This window comes from Hyaena hyaena, unplaced genomic scaffold (genome assembly GCF_003009895.1).
Source record: "Hyaena hyaena isolate Hyena2069 unplaced genomic scaffold, ASM300989v1 scaffold_416, whole genome shotgun sequence".
Classification (NCBI taxonomy): Eukaryota; Metazoa; Chordata; class Mammalia; order Carnivora; family Hyaenidae; genus Hyaena; species Hyaena hyaena.
Genome location: NW_024081049.1, coordinates 807,635 through 828,335, shown reverse-complemented (window position 1 = coordinate 828,335; position 20,701 = coordinate 807,635). Strand labels below are relative to the sequence as shown.

The following is a 20,701-nucleotide window of genomic DNA, read 5'->3' as shown; positions in this document are numbered from 1 at the left end:
TCCTTTGAAAGGAAAGTAAGACTTTCTCCGCCTACTTCCTTTTGCTGTTTGGAATGCTGATAAGGGGATTTGGAGTTGGAGCAATTGTCTGGGACCCTGAAGGGATTCTGGGATTGGAGCTTAAGGATGGTGGTAGAGGAACTTACCTCTTCCACTCTATATGGAAAAGAAATTTTATTTACATCACTTAGATTTCTCATTAACACCTGAAGTCCTGATCACAGTGCATAGCACACCTGGATAAGGCAGAGCTTTTAGAGCTATTAGGAAAGCTGTACCAATTATTTGTTTAATTACATATGACTCAGTCATTAACACAGTATGTGATAACTGTCTTAAACAATTATTAGAGAAGGAAAAAGATAAGAAAAAAGAAAAACATACATAATTCAATGATTTTTCTTTCACCACTAGTGACTTTTGAATAAACTGCAAAATTTCTCAACAGTTTAGCTAAAAAATTTTTATCAGTTAATTAACTACACACCAGGAAACAGATAGGAAAATGTAAGTTAAAAGCAAATTGTTGATTCTGTCCTAGTCTTAATGAGAGACATCGGTTTACTTTCATCTGCCATGAGTCTAAGCCTATTAAGTAATATTGCCAAAAATTATACCCCTCCCTTATTGCATAAGGAGTAAAATGATAGTATCTTTTTTTTTTTTTTAATCCTTGACTCTAGGCTACCTGGACATTCGTATTACTAAACATATTTTGAAGTCACAGTATATGCATAGGAAAGTAAATTTTTTAAAACTTCAAGTTAAGAAATAAAAATAAAGGTTCATGATTGCCTCATCAATTTTTTTTTTTTTTTTTTACATTTAGTACCATGCCTTGTAAGATTTGAAATCTAACATGGTAATCGCTGGCTTGCTGTGATTTGTAAATGTGCATATTTTCAATACTTAACTATCAAAATAATACTCTCCGAGGAAACAAGCAATTTATGAAGTATTGAAAGAGAAGGCTCTACTTATAAATTTAAAAAATGAAGAAAAATCTAGGAGAATTGCTGTAGAATGCCAAAGGAGAAGAAATATTGATTACGATGCAATTAAGTTTTCTAATTTTAAGTATTATCATTCATAATGGTGCAGCAATAATTTAGCAGGTCTAGAAAAGCAAAGTCATAGACATATATACATATTGCACATGTACAAATATGTGTGTGTCCTTAGTATCACAAAGCTTTGGAACAGCTTACAACAAGAATGTGTGAGACCAATTATTTTCAAAATATGTGTAAAAATCATGACACAAGATCCTGGAAAATGATGATTAGTGTAAAAAAGGAAGTAAAGCTTTGAAAAATATATACTCTTTTTCTACTTCTTTGTGAGATATAAATGAATAATTTATATTGTTAATTGATAAAGTATTGATATATTAATACTCTGACTATAATACTATAAAAACTCTTGCCTCACTTTTCCAACCATGGCCAGATATGGGGAATCTGCTTCCATCTGATACATACTAGATGGTGTCATGAAATGTAAGAGTCTGAAAAACTACTTGATGGACATGGTATAGATGCAAGTAAACACCATTATTAAAAATATTTATGCATTTATAGAATGTGTTAAAAAGTAGCACAAAAGGACAAGCAGAAAATATCAAAAACCCAGAATGAATTGCAATCATCCATTTTAGAACAGAGGAGAAGTCAGGGTTTCTAATTATAAAATTCTCTAATAGAAGAAAACTTTGGATAAAATTTTCAACTTTTTTCTAAACTAAATTTCTTTTGTGTTTTCATCTATTTATTGAGTCTTTCCACTAAGTAAAAGATGATCTGCTATCCTTTTCAGATGATCATCACGGGATTTTCAAAACAGAATTGCCAATTAACCTCCAGGTGCCTTGGTTTCCTTATATGGAAAAATAGATAATGGTACATAGCTACAGAAGCTGCTCTGACTGCCAGCAACCTATAGGGTGTTTACTAAAAGAACTAGAATGTGCTTACAGTAGGGACTCAGTTAATGTGAGAGTCCCTGTTCTTCCCTTGATATAAAATATATAGTTTAAATTTATATAAGGATAAAGTGTCCAGATAAGGTGCCTTACACTTGATACTAATATCAAACTTCGAACTGTAAGGTTTGAATTTTATGTGTAGGAAACAAGAGAATATACTGATAAATAACAAAATCCCTAAATTCAAACAACAAGCCCAAATCGAGGCTTGATCACAGGCTAATATTTTTTAAGTTTATCTATCTATCTATCTATCTATCTATCTATCTATCTATCTATCTTTCTATCTCTCTCTCTCTCTATCATCTATCTATCTACTTAGGGAAAGCAGTGAAGGGGCAGAGAGAGAGGGAGAAGAGAAACCCAAGCAGGCTCCATACCATCAGTACAGAGCTGGACGTGGATCTTGAACTCACTAAATTGTGAGATCATGACCTAAGCTGAACCTGAGCCAGATGCTTAACCAACTGAGTCACTCAGGTGCCTCAGGCTAACATTTTAATGTTTAAAAAAATATGGTTGATGCTTGAACAACATGGGTTTGAAATGTGTGGGTCTACTTATATGCAGATTTTTTTAAATAAACACAATGGGAGTATTATCACTGTATTTTCTCTTCTTCATGATTTTCTTAATAACATGTCTTTTTGTTACCTTATGTTATTAAATAATAACATATAATGCACACAACATATAAAATATGTGCTGATCAACTGTTCATGTTATTTTTAAGACTTTTAGTCAACAGGAGGCTATTGGTAGTTAAATTCTTGTGGAGTCAGAAGTTATATGTGGTGGGACGCCTGGGTGGCTCAGTCAGTTAAGTGTCTGACTTTAGCTCAGGTCATGATCTCGCGGTTTGTGGGTTCGAGCCCCGCTCAAACTCTGTGCTGACAGCTTGGAGCCTGGAGCCTGCTTCTGATTCTGTGACTCCCTCTCTCTCTGCCCCTCCCCTATTCATGCTCTGTTTCTCTCTGTCTCAATAATAAATAAACATCAAAAAAATAAATAAAAGAAAAAGTTATATGTGGAATTTTGGCTCTGTTGGAGGTCAGCACCTTTAACCCCTGCATTGTTCAGAGGTCAATTGTGTTACTTAGTCTCTCCAACCAATCCCTGTCCTTATCTAGAATTGGGATTAATGATAACTTCACTGATATATGACTAATAATTAAATAAATTGACTCCTAAAAAGAAGTTAGAATAGTTCAAATATATATATGTAACTAATATCAGTAGTAGTAATTAGTAGTAGTAGTAATCACAAAGTGTTATTAGCTAATATTAATAGTAATAAATGTAGCATAAGAAAATACTATCTACTGAAAGAAAGACAATAAAGATTATCCTCATGATAATAACTTAAGAACGACCAGATATGGGAAGAAGGGACAATAAAATGTCAATATTATGATTAATTTTGATGCTCAGTTCAGAATCTGTTCTAGAATATCTCTTGTGTGAAAAGAAGAACAGAGGCTCATTCCTATAAAATCAAAGAACGCTGCTTCTAGTACTTTAAATTGTATGGCTTTTTTTTTTTTTTTTTTAATTAAGGTCTGAAAGTTTTCTGGATTTTCTGCTGTTATGTAATGGCAGAGCCAGCATTTAGATACTGATTTGAGAAGTCTCCCCTAATGTGTCCCTAAAACAAAGGTGGCTGTTCCTCCTTCATAGGTGTTCCTACAATGGGGCTTTGCTATGAAGGACAGAGATTGAGTTCAACTCCCCCACTGCAAAACCCCATTGTATGAGTCTTCCTGAGTAAAGTCTGACATAGTCCTCAAAAAATGTCAGAATAATTTTTTTTAACAGGGTTGCCAGTAACAAGGCCAGCAATAAATGAGAATCACAGAGTTTAAGAAAGTTTTTTAACCAGAGTATTTGTCATAACATATTTCCTGTTTGAAACACATTATCTGTTTTCAATAAACCACCTTTTCAGACATGCACAAATGTCAACTTAGCAAAGCCAGTTATTTTGAACACAGAAAACAGAAATGTATCTAGAAGATTAAAATATAGAATATGTTTCTGTGATGTAAATAGCAGCATGTATTAGAACTAAGGCTGAGAAGAAGTGATTTGATTGGTTTTCTTTGCTTCATGTTGAAAACTTTGACCTAGAATGCTCAATCCAGAAAGAAACAGCCTTACTTCAACCCTTTTTATTCATACATCACCTCTCTTAGATGCTAATTTATTGGACTTAGTAACGTGGCATTATCTGGATTTAGTAAACTGGCTCAATATGAATAACTATTACCTTCACTCCTTCCTTTAAAAAACTTTAAAACCAGAGGTACCAGAAGAGAGGTCAGAAGTCATACACCAGCATTGGAAGAGTGAAGCCACTGGACAGAATATGGTGATGAAGAGAATGATGGGAACAGAAATTTTGAGAAATAGATTGCAAGATATAAAGTAGAACATTTCTGGAGGGGAAAAGCCAACATGGAACCTCTGAATTTTACATATATCATGATAGTCACCATCACCAGAGTAGTTTGGTGGGGAGATTTGCAATTGAGCAATGATCCTGCTCTCTCAAAAACATAGCCTTGGATGTGGTCAAGAACACAAGGCTTAAATTGTATGCCTCGGGAGACTTTGTTTTAAATAATATGTTTTTAGTATTCTTAAAACAATACACTTGAAGCCCATTTAGGCCTGGTCTTTTTTTTTTTTTTTCTTCTTTTTTTCCTCTCTTGTACAGAAAATCAAATATTAAATCTTTTCCCATTCTACATAACATATTGCACCAAATAGGATTGTCCTGGGTCTTGGAGTAGCATTTACTGTTGAAAATTCAATTATGTGGAGTAAAGTTTACTATTTTACCTGAGACAAGAATAAGAGCTTGAAGCCAGAGACTGCGAGGTCAAAGGGTTTCTTCTCTTCTAAACTCAGGGGAAAAAAAGCAAAATATATGAATAAAATTAGGATTACAGAAAAATATAAGTAAGAAAAATATAGTATGGCTGAACACTGTAGGCTTCCCAAGTTTTAAGAACAGAGAGACATTGGGAGAGAATTTCGAATACAGTAAAACCTCGGTTTGTGAGCATAGTTTGCTCTGGAAACATGCTTGTAATCCAAAGCAGTTGTATATCAAAGCAGATTTCTCCATAAGAAAACATGGAAACTCAGTTGATTCATTCCACCACCCAAAAATATTCATATAAAATGATTACAATACTGTAATAGAATACAAGATAATAAAGAAAACATAAAGAAATATAAACAAAGTAACCTGCATTTACCTGTGAAAACCTTCATGGCCGGTGTGAGGAAGACAGGAGAGAAGTGGATGTAGGATGATTTTCACCATCACTAACAAAATCACTGCTGTCAATTGGGTCAATGGAACTTTTTTCTTTTTGTGCAAACTTACCAAGGAAGCAATCCAATGACATTTACTTCTACCTCCTTTTGAGGATTTCACAGAAATGTGACGTTGCATTGTTTTTAAGCAGATTCATTGCTCACAATGCTACAGCCTTATACAGGTGGTGATTGTCTACAAACTTTTGCACTGTTCCCCTTATTTTACACATGCCCCTAATCCCATTTGAAGTGAGGGATTCTTCTGTCTTTTCTCCTCCTCCTCTGCAGATGAAATGCAGAAGTATACTTCTTACAAAATCTTGCAGTTTTGGCTACTCACCTACCTCATTCATACTTCTTGATGATGTACCATCTCCTTCTTCCTACTGCCTTTCTGTTCAACCTTTTTCTGCATGGGGACCATTGCATACACTCGCTGTTGACTACAGTGCAGCATTAATAAACTCTTGTCATATACTATATTTACTGGAAATGACAATAAGGCAGCAGAGGAAAGGGTCTATATCTGCAAGCAGGCTGACCTACAATGAAGCAAAATCTTCCTAGGCTTCCTTTTGTATGGAAAAGCAAAGAACTGTCCATAGGTGCTTTGAACATTCTGAAAAATCACTGATTGCTGCCAAACACTGCAGCCTGAAACCAAGCAGCTGAGCCTGGGAGACAATCACCCACAATCCTGCAACAAGGGAGAGAGACAGAGAGAGAGAAGAACCATTGGCTCACTTGTGACCATGTGACGTTTGGCATCACGTACTAATCATATTGCAAGACATCACTCCTTTATCAAGTTAAAGTTTATTAGAAATGTTCCCTGGTCTTGCAGAACACTCACAGAACAAGTTACTCCACAATCCAAGATTGTACTGGATCTACTAAAGAGTGGGACAAATCTGTGGGTTCCTCAGGGACCTCTCTCCCCTGAGCTCCCTGGCATTGGTGAAGTGGTTGTTTCCCTCCAAGCTGCCCATCCTTACACCTCTATCTTTTGATTCCCTTCCAGGCTGATGTGCCTTGCTCATTAGGTAGTCTCATCACTGATAGGAAAACTGTCAGGGAGTAGGATTCTTTTACAGAATCAGTAAGCACACAGAAAACCCCGTAATCTTAGTTAGAGTGCATGTTCTTCTCTGCCACCCCCTCTGCTTATGGCTCCAAGACTGCTCAAACCCATCTCTTACCTTTTGTCATTTCAGATAAGGCTCAGACACCTACATCTGTGTCTTCAAAGTGCCACAGACACAGTCAAACTAACCACTTATCTCTTAACATCATCCCTGGGTTTGAGGTGAGAGAACCTCTGTGCATAACAGTGGAGGTTAAGAGATGCACCCAACAATCTGATAACAGTTTTTGAAGAAATTCTCATGCTAGAATCTCTTATTAAATCCTCTTTAATACCCTTCTGCTTACTTGGGCAAGTTCTGTGTGCTTCCTTTCATTAGAGTACGTGGTCATTTAACACTTCCAGAGTCGGGATTACATGGGTGTTTATTTTATTATTTGCTATGGTTTGCCGGTTATTTGAAATATCCTCTACCCCAAGTGACAATGATAATCATATCAAAAAAAAAAAAAAAAAAAAAAAGGAAGACAGTACAGAGAGAGGGAAGTAAATAAGTATAATTGGATAAGACCTAACTGTGGCACCAGCACTGACCACACAATATATAAAGCACAAAGCACAATAAATATATAGGACCCTGTTCAAAATTGATTAAGAACTGAAAGATGACAGCAGCAGAGATTTGAATTCTACATGACTTAGTAAGTCACATGTAGCCTTATTAGGAACAATCAAAAAAATCATCTTAATGTATCCAAAAATCAGAGAAAAATAATATATATACTTATCTTAAATACAAAATATATTCTGATTTTAATTTAATTTAAATGATTAATTTAATTTTAATTTAAATGATATACTAATATAATGATTGCAATATAATTAACAAATCTGAAATTAACTAATTTTTCTTTTATTTCCATATGCCTGTAATTTCTCAGTAATTTATATGTCTTTCCTTGAATCCTACACATAGTACGCTTAACTTTTGAACACTTTGGTGGAATTTTTGGCTGTGGAGGGCATGCAGACACTAATAAAAAAACAGGTAAATCTCTCAGGAAAACTTTGATTACTGAGTATATATAGTATTCTTAGTTCCTAATACCTTTTCTTGAAACTCCACAAGCTCAATTTAGAAAAATTCTATTTTCCCATGAATATGACACTTGTTTCTCACCTACAAACACATTGGTCTTGTCTCCTCTCAGAAGTTTTCTCCCTAACGTAACTATTGCTTTTGCTCTATGTGTTCTACTCTTTTTCAAGAAAACTAGTTTTGGATTTATTGGTTCTTTATTATCTGCCATCTCTAATAATACCTCACATCTCATTTTTTTTATTCTTTTGCCTTTTCCAAAGACTAATCAAATCTTCTGTCTCTTTCACCGAATCCATATTAACAGAGCACGAATTTAGTTCTCTTGCAAATGTGCCATAGCTAATCGATTTCTCTTATTTTAATTTTAAACTGTGCTCTATCTTTTATTCTATTATTCCATTTTGTTACCTGAAGATTGTTGTTAAAGCTATATATTCTTGTTTCGTGGGGACCAATTGTTCTCTCCTTCTATGGTTGAAGCTAAACATCTGTGGAATGTTCTTGTGCATTGATCAATAAATCTTTTTAGATATATCTATTGTTTGTTCATCTTCATGTGTCTCTCTTTTCTTTATTTGCAGTTATTTTGTTTGAATTGAGTTGGATTCAATAAGCCTATGTCTCATGTTTGATTTATTTCCTTAAGTACCATCTTTGAATATTCAACATTAATCCAATTGCAAATTTTCTAATGATTTGTCTGAATGGATTGTCCTGCCCTGACAGTCTATATGGTTTTGTATTTAACTATCCCTATTGAACCAGACATCATATTGATGTCTAACTTCCATTCAAACTCTTACTTTCCAGACTCATTTACCCAGTTTACTTCCTCACATAAAAAAGATAATGGCTTCTCAGGCTCTCACTAGATTGTTATCAAGTGATTTGAACTGATGGAGAACATGAACAAAAAGTCTACAGTATGCTCTGCTGAAAACTTTTTGCCTTTTTCCCCCTCATTAGTACTTCTATTTTTTTTAATGGAGAATCCCTCTTCCAAGGTAGAAATCACAAGTAACATTACTGTCTTGATACTCCCTTTACTGTCTTTTTTGAATGTTTTGGGAGGGACTGGGGTCTACTTTTCTGATTTGAGACTTAGTGTCTCAGAGGTTGAGTAGAGAAGATATGGCCAGTCTTTCTCACTTTACTCTGCCATGTGTTTGTTGAGTTGTAATTTTAATATAGCATTAAAGCAAATAAAATAAATTTACTTCCTTTTTTTGTATTGCTTTGATCTCTGTTAATTCTGTTTAATATATGTAAAGGATACTAAAGTTTTCTCTCATTTCTTAGTTTCTGATCTAATTTTGTGCATGTGCATGTGTGTGTGTGTGTGTGTGTGTGTGTGTGTGTTTCTGTCATCTTGGCATTTTTCGGAGTTGGTGAAATGTACTTAATTTAAAGTTCCCATATTGACTTCATTATGAATGGCTGTCTCCAGTTTATAATCCAAACAATGTTAATGCAGGTGGCATTCACTTGAATGAACATATGAGGGTAATTTCTAACATTACATTCCCCAGAAGAGTATATGCATCAGTGGTAGTGAATTGTTTGAATCAATTTGATTGTTGCTAGTGGCTACTGTTCAAATTAAAATCTTTGGAAACTTTCAAGTATGAACCTGACTTAATCACAGTAAACTTTTAGAGATATGACACTGGCAAAAGTCTGTAGATAGAGAAGTAGAAACAATACAGGTGGAAAATTCTATTAGGCTATGTTGGACAAACCCAGAAGATAAGAGCCTGGACCAAGACAGTGCCTGTGAGCAATAGAAGAAGAAAATGCATTAGTAGATTTTGTGATTCATTGAATGTGGGAAGTGGAAGATAAGTTAATAATCACATGATTTTTGTTTAATTTTAAGTGATATGTGGGATTAAATAACAAAAGTCCATATAATTCATTATTTTATTATTGAAACTTTAATCATTATATCTTAGTATGAGCTGTTATAACAAAATACAGCAGGTGGCTTATAAGCAGCAATTTACTTCTCACAGTTTTGGAGGCTGGAGGTCCAAATTACTGTATCAGCATGGCCAGTTCCAGGGAAAGCCCTCTTTCTAGTTACAAACTGTAGGCTTCTTGCTTTGTCATCATGTGATGGAGGCAAGATCTCTTGTAAGGGTATTAATCCCACTCTTGAAGGTTCTATTCTCAAGATCTTATCTATCTTGATTACATTCAAAGGCCCCACTTCCTAATATCATTGCATTGGCAGATAGGGTTTTAACATATGAATTTGCCAGGGGACACAAACATCCACTCCATAGTGTATTACTTTTATAAGAACAAGTATTCAAGAATATAATTCCAAAAGCATCTTCAGAGAGCTATGAAATTATATCAAAAGATAGAAAAATCTATGGACATAAAATATGCATGAGTGAGTCATGGTTACCCTTGGTAATGGCTTTATAAACTAAAATATCTAGAAGTTCAGAAAACACTGAATTTTGGTAACAGATTCTTCAAGTATTCTTATAAAGCTACAGGGTTATTTTGAAAGTTAATAATTAATAATTGATTAGTGAACTGGTCAGTGATTAAAAGAAAATCGCAGCTATATATTATTTAGGTAATAAAGTATAATTTTGTTTCAAACTTTATTCTTGTAATGTATTTTAGAATCAGTCCACGACATATTTGTTTGGAATGTTTTTCAACTTAAAAAAATATATTAGTTATTTAGCAATAATTTTTCTTTTAAAAAATTCTTAATTGCTATTAATTAACAAAATCTTAGTTTATCTTGTGAGGGTTATTTTCTTTCCTATGGACTAATTTCTGTCATATCTAAAATAAATCCTATGTTTGGTGTTGAAAGATGAGGTATGTGTGTGTGTGTGTGTGTGTGTAATATGGTTATTTTTCTTTACTTTCAATTTTCAAGCTTGACAGATTTTCAGAATCTAGAGGTATAGAAGTCATATTTCCAATATGTTCATATCATAGCTACAGTCATGCCTAATACAATATTGTTGGGATTTAAGAAAGCTCAGTTAATAATGCAATCTTTTTCACACTATCTGGTATATTTGCCTGGGATATTTCTTCTCTGCTCTTCACTTTTGCATGGAGAGGAGCTTCCATTGGGTTTTTATCCTGAACATTGTCATGTGTCCTCATTCACTTCCAGTGGAGAAGAGCTAAATTATCTAGTGGATGAATTCGGTACGATAGACAGAGAATTAATGTTCAGGCCCTTCTGTTTCTCTTTGGTATCTTTCCTTTGCAAATGATTCTTCAATCCCATGCTCTAATTTTCTTAGGTAGCAATTACCAAAGTGAATTAGCCCATGCCTTAAACATATAATTTTAATTTGAAGATATCCACAGACCTAAGCCACATTTTCCAAATATTTTTATTATCATAAAGAGTTACTTTCATTTCCAACTGTTCTTCCTATTTGTCATTTGATTTCAAACTGTGTAAGGAAAAAAGGAGGGAAGTATTGGCTATTATACTATTAAAACTCCAGCACGTGGCATTTAATTTTAGAACATGAGATCTTTTCTTTTTTTCTAGTAGTCTCCTCTACTGTAAAAATATACAACTGTTCAGTATAGTCTTAGTCGAAAACAATAAAAGGAGTAGCACTCTGTTGGAAAAGGCAAATATCAAGGATTTAAAAACATGGGTCACTTTGTAGTATTACCACTTGACAAATATTATTTATGTTCCCTTATTATTGTATCTCTGATGAGTTTATTTGTAAGATGATGGGGTTAGTCTGGATAGCCCTAGGGTTTTTTAAAGTCTGAAGTCTTTTATAAATCTCAATAAAGTCCTTTCTTGGAAACCAAAATGAAATAACAACCCCCTCCTCACACACTGCAAACAAAAGTGAATAAATCAACAAATAATTATTTTAAGCATTTAAAAGACCTGTAGTCTAACAGATAATACCACCAAAGTTCTCAAAGTCTAAAATTAAACTTTTAAAATGATAATTTTTAAATGATGTCCAAATTATTTTTTTAGTCTACTATATGCATTTAACCCATCCAATATAAACACATTTTCAGAACCATGATGGTATCTATCTGTGACTTGAACAGTAGCAAAGTGAGATTACATTTCTAACAACTAAAAGGAGTTTATTTGAGAGCCAAGTAAATGATCCTGAAAATAGCTTTACACCAATGGCTTCTAAATGAAATTTAGGACAGTAACCTTAATTTCACCAGCTGTTCTTATTGGAATAGAAAGTCTCATGAAAAACTCAAAGCTGCAAGCAGGGATTTACAAACACATGTTGTAGGTGGTCAAGCAAGATCTTAAAACAACAAACTTTCTAAATTGAAGCCAGAATTTTTTTAAATCTTAGTACGTATCACCACTTCTCCAAGTAAGAAGAAATTGTTTTATGTACCCAAAGACTTATAAACTAATATTTAGAGGGCCATTAAATATGATTTATAGTTCAAAGTACCATCTTGTATATATTTTCCTATTGATACTGTTTATCAACCATGAACCAGATGTTGCAATAATCTTAGGTAATAATTTTTTTTAAAAAATGCATTCAGATATTTTGCTACTTACTTGTATTTCTTCCAAACATATAAAAAGGTAACTATGTTTGAACATTTAAATAAGGATACTACCTAATATTTTCTGTTCTTTTTTTACATAAAACTTAAGCAAGAAAGAGTCAAGATAGATAAGAAAGCCATTATTATAAGTTTAAAATATACAAAAAAGCTAAAGGTACAAGATTGATTTCTCCTGCTTTGGCACATATACAATACTTCCTTTTCTGCTGTATCGTTTTTATTAACAAGCACACATTCAACTAGTTTTAAAACAAACCAGAATGCCTTAAAAACTCACCTTTCCTCATTCTAGCTATTGTCTCATTTTGTACTCTCCTCTCACATGATATTTTGGAGAGTTATCTCCATATGATGTATGCACTTCTTCATTTGCCTTTCACTCTCTGAGTAACCCCTCATCCAATCTACTCAAGAGAATCAAGTAAAATCAGTTCTTTCCAAAATAAATAGTGATTTCTATGTTGTTAAACCCAGTGACCATATTTCAATATTCATATCATTAACCCCTATTTCTCATTCATTGTAACAGAACTCACTCTCTTTTTTTGGCTTCTAAACTTGACAATGTCCACTCTCCATTCATAATCTCATTGATTTTAATTTGTGTCTTTGATTGGATCTTCCCAAATGGCCTATTGTCTTGTTTTTGACTTTTTCCAAGGCAATTTTCTGGGCCCACTGTTTTCCTATCTCTATAATCTGCCTCTAATGAAATTTTCGTGTTTAAAATTTTCCTTTTCAATGTTTGCAATGGAGTTCATATGCTCACATAGTGAAATATTTTAAATTCAGATAAATTTCTCTCTAAACATCAGACCTATAAGGGAATCATAGGTATATAATACATATCCAATTATAAACACTTGATTCTCCTACATACTTAATGCTCCTTCAAGTTCACTTCAGTAAGTGGTTCCACCACATACCACATTACTCAAGATTATGTGATGGAAATATTTCTGGACATCTCTAATTTCATTTGTAATAAAATCCAAATGCTTTAACATGGAATATGATGTCCCGAATGTCCTGTCCACTGCTAAACTCAGACTTTAACAATCTGCTATGTTGAACATTCTGCCTCCACAAAAGTGAAGTAGACACTTCACTTTTCTTTATTATTTTTACTAAGTTCAACTACAACTCCTGGACATTGTATATAAAAAATAAGTAAATAAAAGGTAACTTTAAAAGGTGGAAGGAAGTCACTGGGAAACTTGGGGCCCAAAGTACAATACAGTGGTGAACACTTTGTTTTCTTTTTGCCTCATACATATCAGACTTAAGAAATAGAAAAGGAAAGGGGAAAAAAAAAAAAGCCTCAACAAGAACCTGTGCTCCCTAGCCAAAGGACCAGGAATAAAGAAGCTTAACAAGACAGAAAACACTTAGGCAAGAAGTGCTCTCTTCCAGCCAAATACCATAGAAAGATGTGCGGTACAACTCGTACCTATGCCAGAAAGTGCCCAGTGAGGGGCCTCAGGACCTCCTCTTCCAAAACTGTAACAGGTACTCCAACACCTTGTCATATTGGTGTCGAGAAGAAAAGACCAAGAGAAAAATGACACCTTACCTACAAGAGAAAAAAAAAAATTCAAATGACAGCAGATTTCTCATCCAAAATCAAGACAGCCAAAATGAATAGAATAAAAACTTAAAAAAATTTTTTTTGATGGTTATTTATTTCTGAGAGAGACAGAGACAGAGTATGAGCAGGGGAGGGGGAGAGAGAGATACACAGAATCCGAAGCAGGCTCCAGGCTCTGAGCTGTCAGCACAGAGCCTGACGAGGGGCTTGAACTCATGAACCAGGAGATCATGACCTGAGCTGAAGTCGGACACCTAACCAACTGAGGTACCCAGGCATCCCTAGAATAAAACTTTTTTAAGAGCTAAAATTTAAGTACTATTCACTCAGAATCTTATACTCAGCAAAAATATACTCCATAAATGAAGGGGAAATCAATATATCTTCAGATGAAGGGTTTGTCACCAGCAGTTCTGATCTGAAAGAATGACCCAAGGAAGAAGTTCTCTAAAAAGGAAGAATATGATCTTTAGGAAAAGGTACATTGGAACGTAAAAATGGAAAAAGAATGTGGTAAGCAAAAATATGGGTAAATACAATAGAATTCCATTCTCTTGAGGTTCTAATTTATGTTTGATGTTGAAGTAAAATTGTAACACTGTGAGATGTAGTTCTGATTTACGTATAAGAAATATTTAAAATAATTATATTCTAAAAGTGACAAGATGAGCAAAAGAATGCCAAATTAACATTTCTATACACACACTGTTAAAATGATGACACCGGTAGATTAGTTATGTGTATAACATAGTACCTAGAACAGCCACAAAAATCATCATAGATAAGTAAAAATGGAATCCTAAAAATGTATGGGTAGCTTACAAGAAGGTAGGAAAATGAAAACAGAAAATAATATATATATGTAAAACGAACAGAAAACAGAAAAATAAAATGGCACAACAAAAGCACTAACAAATCATTAAATGCAGATGGTCTACATAGAACAATTAAAAGACAGAAATTGACAAAAGGGATTAGGAATCATAACCCAACCATATGCTGCCATAACCCAACTCACTTCAAATATAATGATATAGGCAGCTTGAAAGCAAACACATGAGAGAAGATATATCATAAAATTATTAATTAAAGCAAAGTAGAAATGGCTATAATGTATCAGATAAAGTAGATTTCAGAGCAAATAAAATTACAGGAGACCAAGAGAGACATTATATAATGATAAAGTGCCAATTCAACAAGACGACTTAGGACTATGCACTGAATTTTCTACAGCCAAAACTCAATCAATCAGTCTTGACCTAAATCTAACATCTTATTAAAAATTAACTCAAAATGACCATGCACTTTTAAAAAAAGTAAAAATACAGAAGTTTTAAATATTAATATAGGAGAAAATCTAGAGGTAAGCAAAGACTTCATACCTGACACCAAATAGCCTTATCCATTAAAGGAAAGATCAACAAATTGGACTGCAACAAAATTTAACATTTTGGTCTTTAAAAGATGCTGTTAAGAGAATGAAAAGACAAGTTACAGAGTGGGAGAACAGATTTGCAAACCATATATCTAGCAACAGACTTGTATCTAAAATATATAAAGAATTCTCAACACTCAATAGTAAAAAAAAAACAATTCAACTTGAATATAAGCAAGAGGATACCCAGATGGCAAATTAACATAGAAAAGATGATATACCTCATTAAACAATCATCAAATGAAAATTAGAACCACAATGAGATAGCACTATATACCTATCTATAAGACAAAAAAAAAAAAAAGAAATCATGACAACTCTGTTATTGAGGATGTGGAGAAACTGGAAAATTCATATCTTGCTGTCGGGTATGTAAAATGGTACAATCCTTCCCCAAAACAGTTTGATAGAGTTTGTTTGTTTGTTTGTTTGTTTGTTAAACTACCATATAGCACAGCAGTTGTACTTCTAGGCATTTATACCAGAGAAATGGAGACTTATGTTCACACAAAGTTTGAAGGTTCACACAAAGCTCACGAAGGTTTACAGAAGCAAAACTTGAAAATAACCTAAATGCACTTGAACAAGTGAGTGGCTGAATGAACTGATAGATCTATGGTATGGATATATAGCATGGAATACTACTTAATAATAAAAGGAATGAACTATTGATACATGTAACAGTCTAACAATCTCCAGAGAATTATACTGAGTGTAGAAAAACAATTGCAAAAAAATTACATACTGTATAATGCCACTTATATAATACTTTTGAAATAACAAATTATAGACATACAGAACAAACCAGTCGTTGTCAGGAATTAGGCAGGAGAGTATGCGAAGGGAAGTAGATGTGGTCACCAAAGGGCAAAATCTTGACTGTGTCACAGTCAATACTCTGAATGCAATATTATACCAGGGTTTATTAAGCTGTCACTATTATGGGAATTTGTATAAAGGGTACACAGTATCTCTCTGCATTATTTCTTACAACTATCTTACAAGTTTATTTTTTAAAAACTGCAAAGAACAGAGGAAGGAAAGGAGGGAGAGAGGAAAGAACTGTTATGTACCTGAAAAACATTAACTGGGAGCATTTGGATCTTAATATTTTAAAAGGCATTAATGTTGAGGGGCCTGACAGTCTCAGTCTGTTGATCATCCAACTCCAGCTCAGGTCATGATCTCACAGTTCATGAGTTTGAGCCTCTCATCAGGTTCATTGCTGTATATACAGAGACCACTTTGGATCCTGTTTCACTCTCTCTCTGATCCTCCCTCACTCATGCTCTCTCTCTCAAAAATAAATAAGCATTTAAATGAATAAAATAAATAAATGGCATTAGTGTTATATTTCACATTCTATTTTTCATGTTAGCTTATTGAAATGCGGTGTGTATATTACATTTATGACACCTTACGATTTAGACTAGTCGCACTTCAAGGCTTAGTAAACATATGTAGTCACAAGTTACTGTGTTGGAATGTGTAGAAATAGATACTTTGTGAATATTTGTTGGAAAAAGTGATGAAGAGTGGAAAAGAGAATGAAATGAAAGATGGAAAGAACAGAAAATATTTGTGTAGTGCAGAAGACGGTAGAGATAACAATTTAATACTGGATGTCTGATGATATTGATAAAAGAAAGTATATGACCTATCTAATACAGCAACATATTCAAAATATATAATGGATTCCTACAATTCAACGGTACAAAAATTGACTAAAAAATGAGCAGATGAACTGGATAGACATGGTTTAAAGAAAAGCATCCGAATGGTTAACAAACACATGAAAGAGTGGTAAACATTACGAATCATCAAGGAAATGCAAATCAAAACCGCAATGGAATATCATCTCACACCAATTAGGATGACCATTATCAAAAAGACAACTGTTAAGTGTTGGCAAGAATGTGGTGAGAAGGAAAGTCCCCGTGCACTATTGATGGAAATGTAAACCGGTACAGCCACTATGAAAAAGAGTATGGAGTCCTTCAGAAAAATTGGAACTGAATGATCCAGTAATCTCAATTCTGGATAGATAATAAATGAAGTAAAATCAGGATCTTGAAGAGATATCTGAACTCCCACATTTATTGCAGTATTATTCACAATAGCCAAGATAGGGAAACAACTTAAGTATCTATCTTTGGATGTATAAACAAAGAAAATCTGGTATATATGTGCAATGGGATATTATTTAACCAGAAGAAAGAAGGAAATCCTGACATTTATAGACTTTGAGGGCATTATACTAAAATTAACAAACCAAACAAATACTGTATGATGTCACTTATGTGTATAATTTTTTAAAAAGCCAAATTCATAGAAACAGAGAGTGGAGTGGTGGCTGTCAGGAGCTGGAGGGTGTGAAGGAAACGGGGAGTCTGTTGATGCAAGAATATAATCTTCCAGTTATAAGATTAATCAGTTCTGGGAATTTAATGGGCATCATGGCGCTTATACTTAACAGTACTGTGTTATATACTTGAAAGTTGCTAAAAGGGTAAATCTTAAATGTTCTTATCACCAAAAAAAAAAAAAAAGGATAATTGTGACATGATAGAGGTGTTAGCCAGCATTATGGTGATCATCATTTCATAATATATGTGTATTAAATCAACACATTGTATACCTTAAACTTAAACAATATTATATGTAAATTATATCTCAATAAGCTGGAGAAAGAGAGAAAGCATACAACTTTCAGGGACAAAAGATGTGGGTGTTATGTCAATTGTGCAAATTTGAATAATAAAGCAAAGATCAAATTTTATTGTTTGAGATTTAGAGATAATATTTACAAAGAACCTAGTACAAAGTCTACCATATAGTAGCTTCTAAATATATGTTGGTTATTAGTGGGAATTTCCTAACTTTGATCAGTAGGCATTCATTTCTATAAGGAAAAATACAAATTGTTCAGAAACACGAATCAAAAACTACATTTTCACATTTCATATTTCAAAATTTAAAAGGACAGATCTCTGGAAGTTGAAAGGAGTGATGTTTTACAAAAAACATTAAATAGAAAAATTACAGTTAAAATATGCTGGATTGCCATTTTTTCAAATAAAGAAAGAACAATTGCAGAATGCAAGAAATAAAATTAGTAAATTGAAAAGAGACTCTCCTAGAGTTTATTTGAACAACACTGTACAACTTCCCACACACCAAAGAAAGAACTGTATATCCATAGCTTCAGGAAAGAGTCAGGGGAGAAGTTTGTTTATTTATAATGTTCCAAATCACCATTTTCATGTGAAGAACACTGAAAGTCATTTGCAGCTATTGAAAACTTTTAAAAGCACTACTATCCTTATACATACTAAATAATCTGTGCAACTTTGATCTTCAGACCATATTTGATTATGTCCTATTAAGTAAATAAAATTGCTTACAGCCCTATAAAAGTATATTCTGTTAAGGGGCAGTTGGGTGGCTTAGTCAGTTCAGTGTCCAACTTTGGCTCATGTCATTATCTCATGGTTTGTGAGTTCAAGCACCACGTCAGACTCTGTGCCGACAGTGCAGAGCCTGCCTGAGATTCTTTCTCTTCCTCTCTCTGCCCCTCCCCAATTGCACGCTCTCTCCCTCTCTCTCTCTCTCTCTTCCTCTCTCTCTCTCTCAAAATAGATAAACTTTAAAAAACTTTACTTAAAATTACATATGCATATATTTTGCATAGATGCATAAAGATACTGTAAGTATGGATTATGCACATTATAGATATGCATATATAGTCATTATAGGTTATGCATGTTATAAAACAGTGGAAATATAGTAAACAATCTAGATGAGCATATCTGGGTATTGAAGAATATTTACAATTCCACAGCTGTCAGTGATCTCAGGTAAGTTAGTTCTTGTTTTCTTTAACCAAAAAAACCCAAAACCCAAAATATAAACAAACAAAACCCCAAAGCAATTGTATTTTCTATCTTAAGTAAATTCAGGCATGTGGTATTGGTGAAATTCTTTTCATTTTAACATATTACTTTCTTCCCAATTCTGCCCCTTCTCATCTTCGTTTTATCACTTTGTTTGAAGGTTTGTTTATATCTGATGTTACCTTGTGTCAGACTAGACCTGCTAAAGTATCTTATGGACAAATTTCCTATTGCCGGCCATACCAAGACTTTCCATCTTCCCAGTTTGCAAGCAAATAATCAGATCCCACTAGCTAAAATAAAATACTACGTGTCTTTTATTTTACTATGTATCTATTTTTTGAACTCAAATAAAATGGATTTTTTTATTTTTTTATTTTTTACAAATAGTTTACTGTCAAGTTGATTTCCATATAACACCCATTACTATATATCTTTAAATCAGAACTCAAGAAAGCATTACCACAAACACAAAAAAATTTCTAAAAATTGTAATTTGTAAAGCTTTTTATTCAAATTACAGTATAGTTATCATACAGTGTTATATTATTTTCGGATATACAATATAGTGATTCAGCACTTCTGTGTATTACTCAGAGTTCATCATGATAAGTGTGCTCTTTAATCCCCATCATCTATTTCACCCATTCCCCCACTCGCCTACCCTCTGGAAATCATCAGTTTGTTCTCAATAGTTAAAAGTCCGTTTCTTGGTTTGTCTGTCTCTTTCTCTTTTCCCATGCCTCCTCACTTTGCTCATTTTTTGTGCTTCCTAAGTTCACTCATATGATTTCACTCATATGATGTTTGTTCTTTTCTGACTAACTTACTCCGCTTAGCATTATGCTCTAAAAATATGGAACACTTCACAACAGTGGATGTCATCCTTAACACAGGGACCATGCTAATCTTCTGTATGTCATTCCAATATTAGTATATGTACTACTGAAGCTAGCAGTGTAATTGGTTTTTAAATAAGCAAAAATAACTTATTTGCATTATAGCGTGCAGTCCAAGAAAACAGCAATGAAAGATCATATACTTAGTCCATGTCTTCATACATCTAGATTCATTCTTGTTCCATAAAGCTGTCCTTACGGCTAACACATATCTAGAATCACTCTTGTTGCAACAATCTCCCTATGGCTATTTTTTTTTTGCAGTCAATTTACATTGAAGTAGCTCCTCAGCACTTCCTTATATTAGAAATCTGAATCCTCTCATGCTTTGAAAGTTCTTTCCTCCTACATGATGTAGCAGCTTTTTGGAGAGATTCTTAGACCATGCTGCATCTTGGAGGGGAGAGGAGTAATCCTGGGCACTGTTTTCTCATTTTTCCTGGCAAAGAACAAGCAGTCTTGGCCTCCGATGTTTTTTGTACGCTTCTATTTTCCCCGCCATGATCCCCTCACCTGTCACAGGATCTGCCTCTGCCATGCAGTATCTCATGAACATCAGGTGGTGAGGAGACTCAGCATGTTTTCAATTTGGGCTGTCAGCAACCACATTAAGGATAGAAAACAGTGACAGCACAGCAAACAGTCTGGCATTTTATTTGTCCTTCTTTTCTTATGTTCCCATATGAAGTCATTAAATCTTTGTCAGGGAAAGTGTCATCCCTACTCACACAAGAGGGCCATGTCGAAGGGTGGGAACAGACTAAATAATTATTTCTGGGAACAGGTGCCTCAGTCTCCACTATAGTTTTAAAATTTA

General features: G+C 33.8%; 1 non-coding gene across 1 annotated transcript; it reads right to left on the bottom strand.

Moving 5' to 3' along the window:
* Positions 1-19,835: 19,835 nt before the first annotated feature.
* LOC120245427 lies at positions 19,836-19,943 on the bottom strand. The gene has a single exon (XR_005531783.1). It is a non-coding gene; the product is annotated as a U6 spliceosomal RNA (small nuclear RNA).
* Positions 19,944-20,701: the final 758 nt, after the last annotated feature.